Source organism: Natator depressus, chromosome 2 (assembly GCF_965152275.1).
Source record: "Natator depressus isolate rNatDep1 chromosome 2, rNatDep2.hap1, whole genome shotgun sequence".
NCBI lineage: Eukaryota > Metazoa > Chordata > Testudines > Cheloniidae > Natator > Natator depressus.
The window spans coordinates 72,665,359-72,680,576 of NC_134235.1; the positions used below are offsets into that span (position 1 = coordinate 72,665,359).

The 15,218-nt window shown below is 40.1% G+C and overlaps 1 protein-coding gene across 1 annotated transcript in view; it reads right to left on the reverse strand.

Annotated features, from left to right (window-relative positions):
* The window catches only part of MAPRE2 (microtubule associated protein RP/EB family member 2), a 155,492-nt gene that overhangs the window by 112,197 nt on the left and 28,077 nt on the right, over positions 1 to 15,218 (reverse strand). The window contains exon 2 of the mRNA XM_074944415.1: positions 9,491 to 9,552. The gene's annotated coding sequence lies outside the window, so the exon portion shown is untranslated. The remainder of the gene's footprint in view (positions 1 to 9,490; positions 9,553 to 15,218) is intronic.

Here is a 15,218-nt window from a genome sequence, read left to right on the forward strand (position 1 = left end):
TGCAAAAATAGCACAGAAACAAGACTACATAGCTTAGCACACTGAAGAATGGTCTGAGAGCCAGGAATTAGAGTTCTACCCACAATTCTACCACTGACCAGTTAAGTCATGCAACCAGTGTTTTAGTTTCCCGAACATCTATATAAGATGAAAGTAGTACTTTCCCTTTTCACATGATTGATGAGGATTAATGTTTGAACAACACTAAGATGCTGAATAAATGCTAAGTGTTATTAATGAGAAAGTTTCAAATGAGCAGAAAACAACATTATGCATGAAGAAATTCAGCACTGTAGGGAGACATGTTGGTTTTGTTACCACAGTGTGCTAAGACAATGAAAAGTTTTCAGAGGATGTCAAGAAATTTGCATCCAAACTGAAGGATATTTCCTTAAAGACATTTGAGGGTTACGAGTCATATTAAGCACACATGATTTCATGAATACCTTAATACAGCTTATTGGAAGTAAGTAGTCTATTTACTAAAACTGTACATTCTGCTCTGCGTTCTTGCTTATGAGTATTTGTACACTAACCTGCTACAGGTAACTATACTTAGCAGAGCTGCTGCTGTATGGTTTTCTGCAGCCCTGAGATTCAGATTTAGCAGAAGGTGCCCTTAACAGGGCATCTAGAGGAAAAAATGGGTCAGGGTGGAGGCTGATGTCCTGAAAGGGATAAGTGACTCTCAGAAGCCGGTAGAAAAGAAAAAAAAAAGTTGTGCTCAAGAATTGAGGGGAGGATGCATAAAAAAGAAAGGAGGATTTTTTTAGCAATACACAAATAAATATAAATGAACATAGAATTAAATGTAATTAAAATTTGACTAAATTAAAAATTGCAAAAGGCTACAGCAGAATGCAATGAACACTGCCACACATCCAGGAACAAGCATATATAGGTCAAGTGTGATGTCTGCTGAAGAACTATAGTTAAAAACAAATTTATATAGAGCAGAAGAAATCCAATATAAAGCTCATCTCTCTCCTCGTAAAGATAGAGCTCCATTAAAAATTTAAGTGCCTCCATTTTGAGTAGACAGGAGCATACCGAAAATACATACATCTTATTGGGAAGATGGAGAGCTGGATTTACTTCCTTTCATTAACCAATGACCCACCTGTCAAATACATGGTTTAGACTTAAGAAAGAAGGATTACATGTAACTTGTTCTTACGTTAAATACAAAATACACACACACACGCACACACACACTCTAAGGTCTTAGTTAAGAAATCAAGTCAGGAAATGTGAAAGTAAAGGTTGAATGCACAATCTTAACTCTGCTCCTTTGTTAGGGTTGCCAGGTGTCTGGTTTTCGACTGGAACGCCCAGTCAAAAAGGGACCCTGGTGGCTCTGGTCAGCAGTGCTGACCGGGCTGCTAAAAGTCCGGTCGGTGGCATAGAGGGGCTAAGGCAAGCTCCCTGCCTGCCCTGTCTCCGCACAGCTCCTGGAAGCAGCCGACATGTCCAGCTCCTGGGTGCAGGGGTGGCCATGGGGGCTCTGTGTGCTGCCCCCACCCTGAGCACCAGCTCCGCAGCTCCCATTGCCTGGGAGCCACAGCCAATGGGAGCTGCGGAGGCAGCATCTGTGGGCACAGGCAGCGCGCAGAGCCTTTTGGCCCCTCCATCTAGAAGCCGGACATGCCAGCCGCTTCCGGGAGTTGCCGGAGGTAAGCGCTGCCCAGCCAGAGCCCGCACCCCAAACTCCCTCCCACACCCCAATTCCCTGCCCCAGGTCATAGAATCATAGAATATCAGGGTTGGAAGGACCTCAGGAGGTCATCTAGTCCAACCCCCTGCTCAAAGCAGGACCAATCCCCAATTAAATCATCCCACCCAGGGCTTTGTCAAGCCTGACCTTAAAAACTTCTAAGGAAGGAGAATCTACCACCTCCCTAGGTAACACATTCCAGTGTTTCACCACCCTCTTGGTGAAAAAGTTTTTCCTAATATCCAACCTAAACCTCCCCCACTGCAACTTGAGACCATTACTCCTTGTCCTGTCCTCTTCTACCACTGAGAATAGTCTAGAACCATCCTCTCTGGAACCACCTCTCAGGTAGTTGAAAGTAGCTATCAAATCCCCCCTCATTCTTCTCTTCTGCAGACTAAACAATCCCAGTTCCCTCAGCCTCTCCTCATAAGTCATGTGTTCCAGACCCCTAATCATTTTTGTTGCCCTTCGCTGGACTCTCTCCAATTTATCCACATCCTTCTTGTAGTGTGGGGCCCAAAACTGGACACAGTACTCCAGATGAGGCCTCACCAATGTCGAATAGAGGGGAACGATCACGTCCCTCGATCTGCTCGCTATGCCCCTACTTATACATCCCAAAATACCATTGGCCTTCTTGGCAACAAGGGCACACTGCTGACTCATATCCAGCTTCTCGTCCACTGTCACCCCTAGGTCCTTTTCCGCAGAACTGCTGCCTAGCCATTCGGTCCCTAGTCTGTAGCGGTGCATTGGGTTCTTCCGTCCTAAGTGCAGGACCCTGCACTTATCCTTATTGAACCTCATCAGATTTCTTTTGGCCCAATCCTCCAATTTGTCTAGGTCCCTCTGTATCCTATCCCTGCCCTCCAGCGTATCTACCACTCCTCCTAGTTTAGTATCATCCGCAAATTTGTTGAGGGTGCAATCCACACCATCCTCCAGATCATTTATGAAGATATTGAACAAAACCGGCCCCAGGACCGACCCCTGGGGCACTCCACTTGACACCAGCTGCCAACTAGACATGGAGCCATTGATCACTACCCGTTGAGCCCGACAATCTAGCCAACTTTCTACCCACCTTATAGTGCATTCATCAAGCCCATACTTCTTTAACTTGCTGACAAGAATACTGTGGGAGACCGTGTCAAAAGCTTTGCTAAAGTCAAGAAACAATACATCCACTGCTTTCCCTTCATCCACAGAACCAGTAATCTCATCATACATCTATCTTCCTACTGTCAGAACCCCGCATCCTCTCCCACATCCCACACTCCCTGCCCCAGTCTGGTGAAAGTGAGGGAGGGAGGGAGCGGGGATGGAGTGAGCGATGGGATCTCAGGGAAGGGGTGGGGTAGCGGTGTTCCGTTTTGTGCAATTAGAAAGTTGGCAACCCTATCCTTTGTACGTATGCATAATGATAGCCATCAATTAAGTGATAATCTTATTTTACATACAATATAATGCAGTGATGTTGTCTAGAGCCTTGCACATGTGTATCCCCACAGTGTCTGATTAGACAATTAGAGAATGAGCCAAATTTGAGCCTTATATAAATGGGTGGGACTCCAATGGAAGCCAATTTGTGATCTTAACTAGTAGGCACTATCAGGGTCCTGCTGTAATAAGTTTATAGGGGGCAAAATTATGTTTTCTGGGTGGTTTAGAAATCAAATTATAGCCATGCCACTTATATAATCTTTTGGAGGGGGATTTTCAAAGTCAAAAAGTACTTAGGTACACTGTTACTATTGAAACACAAAAGGCACTTTGAATATCTACTCCTTTATCTTTGCTTTATACCATCTTCTATTGTAATAAAAATTGTAGCCCACATGATAGTGGCTTAGTCACACTATTAGTTATGACAGAACAACTCTATGTAGGCTGAGCAGGTCATTATTATACACAGCATCTAACTTTTTATACAAGACAACAACATTTAGAGTTAACATTAGGTGAGAAATTTTTCACATCCACCTGACCCCTGTGATCCCAACACTTGAGATTTTATTGTGAGTCTCATAAAATTGGTGATTTTCCTCAAGCCCCCAGCTCCTGGAATGATGTAATTACATGAGAATCTAACCTTTCATTTAATAAAAACAAGCTGCTAGCCCTCCTGCTTGCAGAGAACAGTGTGGACACACGCGATTCCAAAAGTCAAATAAAAAGATCCCAAAATGCATTTCACAGAAGCACAGAATATCAGGGTTGGAAGGGACCTCAGGAGATCATCTAGTCCTTATATTATTTCAATTTTTAAGTCAGTCACTCTCATGGTATGGGGGGCCTGAATCATGATTTCTGAATGTGTGGGACTGGCAACACGGATGTGCTTAATATTCAGTTGCCTGATGCAATTAAATACTGTTCCCTCAGCATTCATGCTATTCCCTAGGCATTCTCCATTCTTAGTATAGGCTTCAGTTACAGTGTGGTAATGTTATCTACTTGCAAGGCAAAACTGGAAATGTGAAGGGCATGTTCTCTGTGTGTATAGATAGATTATCTATCTTCCTACTGTATTTTCCACTGCATGCATCCGATGAAGTGGGTTTTAGCCCACGAAAGCTTATGCTCAAATAAATTTGTTAGTCTAAGGTGCCACAAGTACTCCTCGTTCTTTTTACTGTACTTTAGAAGACCCTCTATCTGATGCTCCCACTACATTTCTTAAAGAATTCATGTAAGAAAGATTATGACTAAAGCAGGCTGTCAAACATTCTGTGGAGAGGATTGAACTCCATTTCTAATTATGGCCCTATGGCAGGAACACACATATAGGACTATGTGCTTCCTTCATTCCACACCTGATCTCCCACAGATGTCAATGAGAAATTTGCACAAAGGGAGGAACAGAAGATAGCCCTTATACAGCAGCTAAATTCTTAGTTACATGTCCAGGTCTTTGTCACACTCATCAACATCACTTAGGGGGAAAATATGCTGACGTTTAGGACCACTGCTATTTCAGCCCTTTGTTTCTCTTCCTTCCCCATGTTTCTTTCATTTCTCTTCCTATTCCCTGTGTCCTTTCTTTCTTCCCTCTGCATATCCTTCCCTGCAGCAGCTCCCAGTAATTACCCATCACTTTACTCCCACCCCTTTCCATCTGCTAAAATGATCAACAATTAAATAGTTGATGATATTTTAAGTATCACCAGTATGCTTTTTACACTTTAGTACAGTATTGGGCAACCTGCAGCCCATCAGGGTAATCCGCTGGCAGGTCGTGAGACAGTTTGATTACATTGACCATCAACAGGCATGGCTGCCTGCAGCTCCCGGTGGCCATGATTCGCTGTTCCTGGCCAATGGAAGCAGCGCAGGCCACAGGGACGTGCTGGCTGCCGCTTCCCGTGGCTCTCATTGGCTGGGAATGGTGAACTGCAGCCACTGGGAGCTGCAGGCAGCCGTGCTTGCAGACAGTCAGTGTAAAACTGTCTTGCGGGCCCGCCAGTGGATTACCCTGGCAGGCCATGTGTGGCTCGCGGGCCGCAGGTTGCCCACCACTGCTCTAGTAAGATTAATGGGGTTAGTTTGGGGAAAATAATACCCGTCTTGTTTCAGGCTGCCTGAAGACTGAGGAAGACAACATTGCATTGGATTATACTCTGCTCACATTTGGAAGGTTCTCTTTACAGCCCTAAGAGGTAGAAACTTTTTCTAAAATGAAAATTTGTTTCTGCAAAATCTGAATGTCATAGTGAGTCACAAATATTTCCAGTGAGCTAGCTCTGGCAAGCAGGTTGGGTTTCTTAAACTGCTGAATCACAGAAGCAGAGCAATCTAGGATTTCTCTACTCAGACTGCAAGAGCGCTTAGTCATTGCTTGAAGTATCTTTAATACACTAATAAATTGTTGAAATGGACAAAATGCAATACACTATACACGAACTAGAATCTGGCATCCATTTACCAAAAGCCCATAAAATGATATAATCCTAACTTTATTTTCCATTTATTTTATGCATATTTTTGAATAGCAACTAAGTAACAAAATTCAGTAAGCTGAAATGGGTCTTATTACTATGAAGTTAAGTTGCTCTATTGTAAAAAGCCTGCCTTTTAAGTATTTTAAACAAAAATATAGCAATGATATTACAATAATATATTTTGCTCATGATGTTAGAAAATTATGTGCTGATTTTATTTAATGCAAAGTAACAAAAACCCATATATTTAATAGTTATGAGTTATAGTTAACATTGATAGCTTGGCCATTGGAATGGACTGTCATTAACTTTGAACAAAACCTTACATATGTTGCATTTTTTTAAAAAATACTGTGGTGTTTTTTTTAAATGAGTCAGTTGCATTGATGAACTCCTGTGGGATAATTCCTGGTAGTAGGACAGTGGGGGGAAAAAAAGTTACCCTATGGTTCAGAACATTTTCAGACAAGACCATAAAAGGATATTTAGTTTGTTCAATTACTAAGTAAAGCAAGGAAAGGATACTGGTTAGCATGAAGCCATAAACAAACATTCCATTCAAGTTAACTTTGTCCTTTAGGTTCAAAATTTAGATCCAAACTACAGCTCTCTTCTCATGTTAAATCAAAATTGACCATAAAACAATTGTGTCTTCATGCAGTTGTGACTGTCATAGGATGTTACCCTACACTGACTTTTGGAAGACTCAGTCACTTTTCACAGGATGGAAATGCTGTGAAAGCAATGCATTCAGCCAAAGGATTAAAGTGACTTGTTTTAGTGACCCCCTCTGGCTAATAATGAAGATGCAAAAGAAGTAGAGGAACTTTTTCCCCTCGCCTGGAAGGAAAGACAGCGTTCCTTTACTCTTCCTGCTTTCAAGTAACTAAGCATATCTTTTCTACATGCAAGAAGCAGAGCAAATAATGAAAGCCTCTTATCAAGTAGATTTAGAAAGTTTTAGCTTTAGTGAAGCAAAGAAAACCTGCCAGGATATTGAAGTTGTTTTATTGTGTTCCTTTCCTGAACAAATTCTGTTTTCTAATCCACACTGGATTAGATGCTTTTGGCTGCTTGTACTGCTAGCCAGAAAATACTGAATAACTGCAAGTAAACATGGACTCTCAAGCACCATAGAAACAGCAATGTTTTTTGTTGTTAGGATGCATTCTAAATCTGTTCTTTTAAAATTCCTTGCTTAATGCATTGTATGTTTAACTGCCAATGAAAACTTGCTACATATCCTGGGGGAGTATTCTAAATGAAAGTTGTAAAACTGCCTGGATAGTTGAACTTCCTTCCCTATATGGCTATCCCTACAACTTTAACAATTAAACAAAAACCCACAAACCACCACTGAGTTGTCAAAGAAAGCATGAAAGTGCATCAAAATTCCATTGCATATTGATATGTGAAACCTGGATTTGGTCAATGTTCGGCTATAGTGCAGCTATCTTTATAGCAGTATGATAAACCTCTGGTATTAAAAAGCTGGCGGCTGGGACTTTATTTTGATATTCAGCGTTCTACAAAGTTCCACGGATTTTGGGAGGAAAGACTACAGAGTAGGCAGCAGACCAGAGGGAATACTCTGGAAAGCCGCCTGTTGGTCTGAGGGTGGGACTATTCACTCCAGGAAATCTGTATGTCCAAGATAAGTTTTATTAGGCAATGTGTAGTCACAAGCAGACTTTTGTAAAGTAGACTATATATATATATATATATATATATATATATATATATATATATATATATATATATATATATATATATCTCTGTTGCCTCTACACTAGTAGTTTTCTTCAGATTGCCTACTGTTTCACAACCATCTATGGGAATACTAGTATGATCAGATTGATTGCAGCTGAGAGTGTTTTAACAGTATCATCCAGACATATTTTGAGCAGGGTTAGAAAATACATGATTAAAAGGACATGGCCACTCTATGTTAGGCACTTCCACTGGTGCAGTCCTACCACTGTTAAAAACAAGATGCAAGTGGAGGAAATCCATTAGAATTCCTACAGCTTTGAGTTTCTCAGCTTCTTCATGGGGCCCAGATCCTTTGTTTCATCTTTGACTCATTCCAGGCCTCTTTCAGCTTCTCTTGTGCTATAGCAATTATCCACTGTTCTTAATATGAAAACTCCCAGCTTAAATATGCTGCATATATCTTCTGGTTCCTCAAATTCTTTCAGCTCTCATCACTTCATTCTCATAGCTTCTAAAGTCTGCAGTTATCCCCTTACAGCTCTCCCCATCACAGTTTCAGTCTTCTCTTTTAACTGCTCCCTCTCCCCAGACCCCCGTCAAACAAGGTTCAGCTCCAATTCTTCATCTCCTAGGAACTGTTCTAACCTAAACCTCTCAACAGATCCCAATTCTCTGCAAACATTCAGGTCTCCCCTCCTGTTGATTTGAGCTAAAAACCCACCAACTGTGCATTTGTAGCACCTTTTTACAAATATGTCTGAGCAGTTTCAAGATATTCAAAACCCTTAATCAACAGTTGAACCATCTCCCTAGTTCCCTTGTGAAAAAAGCCTTAACATTGATTAGAGAGTACAGGAAAAATATGGCTCATCTTTGCTAAAATATACAACATAAATAAAATATTCTAGCAAATGAGACATGCCTTATGCCCCCATCAAAGTCAGACTTTATAAATGGTAACATTGACAGACTTTCAAGCATTGGCAGGTGGGTTCTAAACTAAAAGTTTCTGAGCAGGGATATGTCATTTTATTTATATGTTAAGTGCACAACTTCATAAAATATAATGTGTTATAAGATATGCCATACAGTGAACTGTACTCTGTACCTTACCAAGAGAGACTGCATGTGTGCATATACTTTTGACAGCACCACACCGCATGCTAGAAGGTGTTTTTATTTAAAAAAAAAGACTATCATATTGTATTCTAGTCTTCCTTTTGGGGAAAGTTTAGAATTCAGGCTGTGTAACAAGACAGACACTTGGCAACCATGATACAAAAAGACAGTTAATATGTGACAATGTTTCTTTTATCAACCACAGTTCAAGTGATCATTTTAAAGACTTTCAAAACATTGCCATCTTGTGGACCTACCTCTAATTGTATCATTGTTCTCTGCTGTTCCTACAGGTGAGCCAAATTATGACTGTGCAGATTGCAACATGACAAATTGGAGGCTGGATAGATTAACCTAGTGTCCAATACACAACTAACTGAAAATTTACAAAGAGATGTTCCTTATCAGATATGTATTAACCATGTACAGTAACATTTGGTCTAGCTCTTTTTTCCCCCAGTTAAAATTGGAAAAGCTGTATTATTTCACTGGTAGAGCTGCTAACTCAATGAAGTAAAATGAGCATTGAAGAGAGAGCATAAGACAGTTTTCCACCAGAATTCCTGAAGCAGGAGAGAAGGACAAGAGACAAGAAAGAGAGAGAGAGAAAAGGAAAGATAGGGAGAGAAAGAGATTCCTCTCCTACCTTTGGCTTCCCTCTTTATTGATGCCCCCCCCCGCCCTTTATTCACATTTGCAATATTTCTTCTGGAAACAGTTGTCATTGGTGCTGCTAGCTGTGAATTTATTACAATTAATTTGTATTGCATGGATACTACCATTTACAAAGGCAACTTATTCTGACTTGTACCTATTTATTTTTGTATGCGAGGTCTTGCTGCAAAGGAAACTCAGTAACTACTGTATACTGAATGTCACCCAACTGTTGACTTGCTCTTTAAAAATATAAACAAAATCAAAGCAATACCTCATTACTTTTAATGTCAGTCAGAACATACTGTACATTTTATCACGCTACAGAGAGAAATAAAACACTTACTTTGAGCATCCAAGCACTTTCCCTGGTTGCCGGAATGAAGTATTCCTTACAGAAATTTGGTACTAGAAGGAAAACATGACAACAATTAGCTCAGCAAGGAAATAGGAAAAAATAATGAATGGTCTTTGTCTATATGGGATATGCAGCGATGCAACAACCATGTCTGTTCTAAAAACGAAACAAGAGGAGAAACCCTTCCTCACAATACCCTAATTCAGCTGAGTTCACACAATAGCACAGTGTCTGGTATAACTGCACAACAGTCATATGTGCCTCCTAGATGGTAGGAAATCTGTTAGGTCTCTTGCACCACCACATTCAGAGTTTATTCATAATTGCAGGTCATATTTCTGCCCCTTAATTTTGCCAGGCTTTTCTGAGCAAGAACATTTATGAGCATTCCACCAAATTGATCTTCCTGGCTATGACCCACTTAAAAAAAACCAAAACTATATACAGTACCTCATGGGTCTATATTCCTACATTTCACTACATTGCTGTGTTCCACAGCTGTCCATTAGGGGGCTGAGAGGAGAGGTTATGCAGAATGCTGTTAACCAAAGCTGGGTGAATAATGGACTTTTTGGTTCAGTAGCATTCCAAAAAAACAAAAATGAAAAAAATGTTTAACTTTGTGTTGAACCAAAACCAACGTTTTCCAATTTTTTTCAGCCAATTGTAGAGTTGGAAAACACAGAGGGGCCAAACAGAATACTTTGTTCGACCAAACTCAAAATTGTGTTTCAATTTTGGGCATTTTAACAAAAGTAAAGGACCACAAGGGCTTGTCTATATGACCAGTTAGTGCATGGAAGCTGGGGTGTAAGTTTACCTCACACTAGCCTGCTGCGCACTAACTGTCCATATGGCCATGCACTATAAGATCACTAGTGTGCTTTGATCTATTCCCATTTCAAAGCAGGGTAGATCAAAATGCACTAGGGAACTTTAGTGTGGACTGTTTGTATGCATCAGGCTAATGTGAGGTAAATTTACACCCCTGCTTGCCATGCACTAACCATTCATATAGACAAGACCTGTGTTCATAAAACAGAAAAGACAGAGAAGGGAAGGTGCCTCTCTCTTCTGTTGAAGCAATTCCATGTTGCATCAATAGTTAGTCACTGGAGCAGGGTCTTAAACTTGGGTTTCCCAGAGGAGTGCCCTACCACTAGGCTACAGAGTCACTTGTCACTCTTTCCTGGCCCAATGACTATTCATTGTCATCATGAATGACTACGAATGGCAATGAATTCCTGAATAATTTCAAGTCAACCAAAACTGCATTTTTCAGAAAATAAGCTATTTTTCAAAAAAAAAAAAAAAAAAAAAAAAAAAAATCCCCTAGCTCTACTGTTGATGCAATCTGAATCAGGTGGCACCTTTTACACTTGGGCATGTATTTAAGAATTTAATGACTCAGGGATAGGTATTTTCTTTTGAGTTTCAATCCCTGTGTTCTGCTTCTGTGCCTCAGTGGACTGGACGCTTCCCATCCTATTAAGCAGATTTTTTTTTCCTTCAAGCACTGGGAATTTAATGCTACATGATGCAATCCTTACAACAAATTATAACGCGAAAGACAGGAGCTATGCATGCTAGAAACTTTCCTCTCCTGGCTTTGAATGTCTTCACCACTTTTTGCAAAAAGAAAACAGGATATAAAAACAATTTTTAGCAATTGGAAGGGAATTTTAAAGGGGCCAAAAGTGCCTGACAGTCACTGTTTGCACAATGAATGAATGACTACCCCAGCCACAACAGGTTGCATAAATGGATAAATTCAGAGTATGTCTCACTGCAACAAAGAGATGTGATTGCGGCATGTGTAGACATACCTAAACTAGTTGTGATCTACAGTAGAACCTCAGAGTCACAAACACCAGAGTTACGAACTGACCGGTCAGCTACGCACGTCATTTGGAAACAGAAGTATACAATCAGCAACAGCAGAACCAAAAATACAAATACAGTACTGTGTTAAATGGAAACTACTAAAAAAATAAAGGGAAATTAAAAAAAAAAAAAAAAGATTTGACAAGGTCAGGAAACTGTTTCTGTGCTTGTTTCATTTAAATTAAGATGGTGAAAAGCAGCATTTTTGTTCTGCATCGTAAAGTTTCAAAGCTGTATTAAGTTACTGTTCAACTGTAAACTTTTGAAAGAACAGCCATAACGTTTTGTTCAGAGTTACAAACATTTCAGAGTTCTGAATAACCTCCATTCCTGAGGTGATCGTAACTCTGAGGTTCTACTGTAATTAGCTAGCTCAAGTAACAATAGCAGTGAAGCTGCAGCAGCATGTGCAGCTGCATTGGCTACACCGGCTTGTCAAGGTACCCTGGTTACATCCTTGAGCAGCCATCCCCTGTCCTGACGTGGCTTCACTGCTATTGTTACTGAAGGTGGCTTCGATGAAAGCTAGCCTGAGTATGTCTATATGTGCTGCAATCATACTTTTGACAGCAGTGTGGACATACCCTCAGTCATAGCCATAAAGTGTGAACTAGCAAACAAACATACTGCTGTATGGGATCATTTTGCTGGCTACAAGATAGTCCAATTAATCTTCACCAGTTTATCTCAAAACTACATATATTATGGGAGCAGAGTTCTGCACAGATACAATTGCTGGTGCTATTCTAGGATGGAGCTGAATTCAGTGTTCCCTTCAATTCCAAAAAACCCAAAGGTATCCTTGTTGACTCAGATCAATTCACAGAAGAGACACTGACAGAGTACACATCTGAAAATTCCAACAAGCATGTGGCAGATTTTTCATGCCTCTTTATGCCTTAGTAATTTAAAACACATTTTTGATCCAAATCTTTTGATTCTCTTCCCGTGCCTTAATTTCACGTTGCACATTGACATGAATAAAGGCTATAGGCTGCTAAAAGTTTTCCTTCCCTTGTTCACAAAGCCACCAATAAATCTTCTGAGTGATCAAAAAGAAAAGTGTTACACTATTAAAACAGTCTTGTCCTGCTGAATGACTTAATAGGCACAGAAGGAGGACAAACATGCACTGTTCCTCACAAGTGGCTAGGATGCTCACAGCCCTTACCTCTAAGAGGCATCAGATTTCATCCCCACAGAGCAGCCAGCCAGCTCTACCCCTTGGAATATAATTCCCTTTTGCTGAGCTCCTCCAAGATGGAGATGCATATAGAGATAATACATGGATCCAAGACCTTGGCAACTATGAATGAAGATCACTTCTGCGCTCTCATGAAGGCCTAATTCCCTTCCAATGCTTTATAAGCTTCCTACCTCTTTCTGTAAAGGCTTTATGACACCATAACTATCTTCCAGCTGGGAGGGTGCCATAGATCTGGCTTCAGAGTCAGTTAATATAATTTCTGTTACTATTAGTATGACAAGTACTGCCAGCCAGTACACTAAGTATCTATGTAAATAGTAGGTCTAACAGTAGTAATTGAGTAGATGAGATTTACAAAGTGTGTCCATTTTGCATTATTGTTAATATATAATTTGATAGCACAGGCTGCCACACTTTGTGGAACTGTTATTTCTTCCAGCGGTTTCTTCCCTTTGCCACTTTAGTAGGCAATGCTACTTTTTGATCATGAGAACAAGTATCTCCTCTCTTTTTGTTTGGTAGAGAGAAGTAGAAAATGTCTGCATTTCAGTTGCTCCTGTCACACTGATTAAAGTCTTTCCTACTTGCATTTTCAATGTGTCTGATATCTGCTGGCTTCTACATCTTGTGTGCAATCACTGAAGGAGTATGTTAAGCATCTGTCTAACAGTCGGCTAGTCTGGTGCTCCTGCATGTTTTGATCTGTTTTTACCAGTAGGCTGTCTGTTTTTAGAGTTAGGTGTAGTAATCTGAGTATGAATGAAGTTGATCAGATTTCTGGGTCATGCATTAGTGCTGCTCACCAACTTTACATATTACTTCAGAACCCAAGCCCATGTCATCGCACCATGCTGGTGCTCCATGCATGGAACAACGAGGCAAGAAGTGTGGGATCCGAACCCATATTTTCCACTGAGGAGTGCACTGAGCTACTACTTTGAGGCTGAACTGAAGCTATATTGTAAACTCAAAACCAAAAGTGACTAGACTTAATCATTTCCTATTAAACTGTTAGAGGGGTTACAATTTGGAAAAGTAACCATGACCATTGCACAGGACAGGACTTGGAGATTACTGACAAGGTGGGGTTAATGGCATGAGGCACATCAAGAACTAGGAAATAACCTGCACTTCTTTTATTAGAGGATGGCTGGCAGTAACTGCTATATCTAATGATACCATTTCCATTATATGCCCCTTTGCACATACTCAGCTTTACAGCACAGTTTTGCTGCTTAAACTTCTCAATTTCTCTCTGCCATAAGTAGCTTTTTTTTTTATTATTATATAAAGACAGTTTAGGCAAAATTCTGTAGGTTTTTAGTTTGGCAAGGTAAAAAAATACTCAGTTTTTCCCATTTAAGAAATTCTACAGACACTTCTTTAAGTCACGACTATAGCAAAAACTACTACAGTTAGAAACTTAACATGAGGAGAGCCCAATGAGAATTAGCAATTCATGGCTTTGACGTTACCAAAGTTATAATCCTTCAGAAATCGGTTACTGAATATTGAATGACGGAAAATTTTGTTTAAAGATGTGCTGTATTCTTGGAGATGCATTGTAAATTAATTCACAGCAAATAGTGTGCAACTTTCAAAATCATTTTGATAGAAACATTTTAAATGTTCCTGTCTTTAGAATTACTGGCCTTATTGAAGCCAATCAGTTTGGTAGACTTAAAAGCAGTTCTTTAAGTATTTGTAAGCAATTCCTTCAGTCACCTAAACTCGTACATGTCCATATATATCATAACATGCACAGGCTAGGAACATGCATAAGTTTAGTTTGCAATTTTAAGATACTAGGCCAATTTTTCACCAATGACTGCATATTAAGATTACAAGTATGTAGTTTACTGGTAACAATAAAAAGCACTAAACTGGCTTTGGCTGTCTGGTATGTTATGGAACTGGGGACTTATTTTGAAGAATGTTTTAAAATTAATGAATGCGACATTAGAGTTGCATAGTTAAGCACTTGAAAAAAATCAAATAGGCAAGTGTGGTCCTAAAGAGTGACTATGTAAAAATGCCACCATTGTACTCCAGAGAGCTGCCCACTATCTGCATCTGGAATCATCTTATCAACCCAGTAGATGGTCTTCTGGTTAAGGCACTAGACTGATACTCAGGACATCTGGATTCTATTGCCTCCTCTGCCTCAGTCGTCCTGTGCAAACTCTGTGCCTCAGTTTTCCCATCCAAAAATGGGAATACTTCCCTACCTCACATGGATATTGTGAAGATAATTAAATTAATGTTTGGGGGATGCTGAGATACCAGGTAAGAGCTATAGAAAATAAACTTGCATTCCTCTTGGTAGCACTGCTGAGATAACAGCAAAGAGTATGAGCAGGATACTATTCCTTCTTGTGTATAAGAAGTATTGGTTACTTACTTGCAAACAATTACACATGTACAAAGCCACTGAAGACAGACACCACAGATGTCAGAGGACTTAATTTGAAGATAGTAAGTTTGCACAGGTGACACTGAGGTCATAGGATGGTCCAGTAGTTAGAGCGCTCACCTGAGACTCTGTGACCTGCCTTTGCCACAAACTTCCTGTGTGACCTTGGGAAAGACCTTTAGTCTCTCTGTGCCTCAGTTCCCCATCTGTAA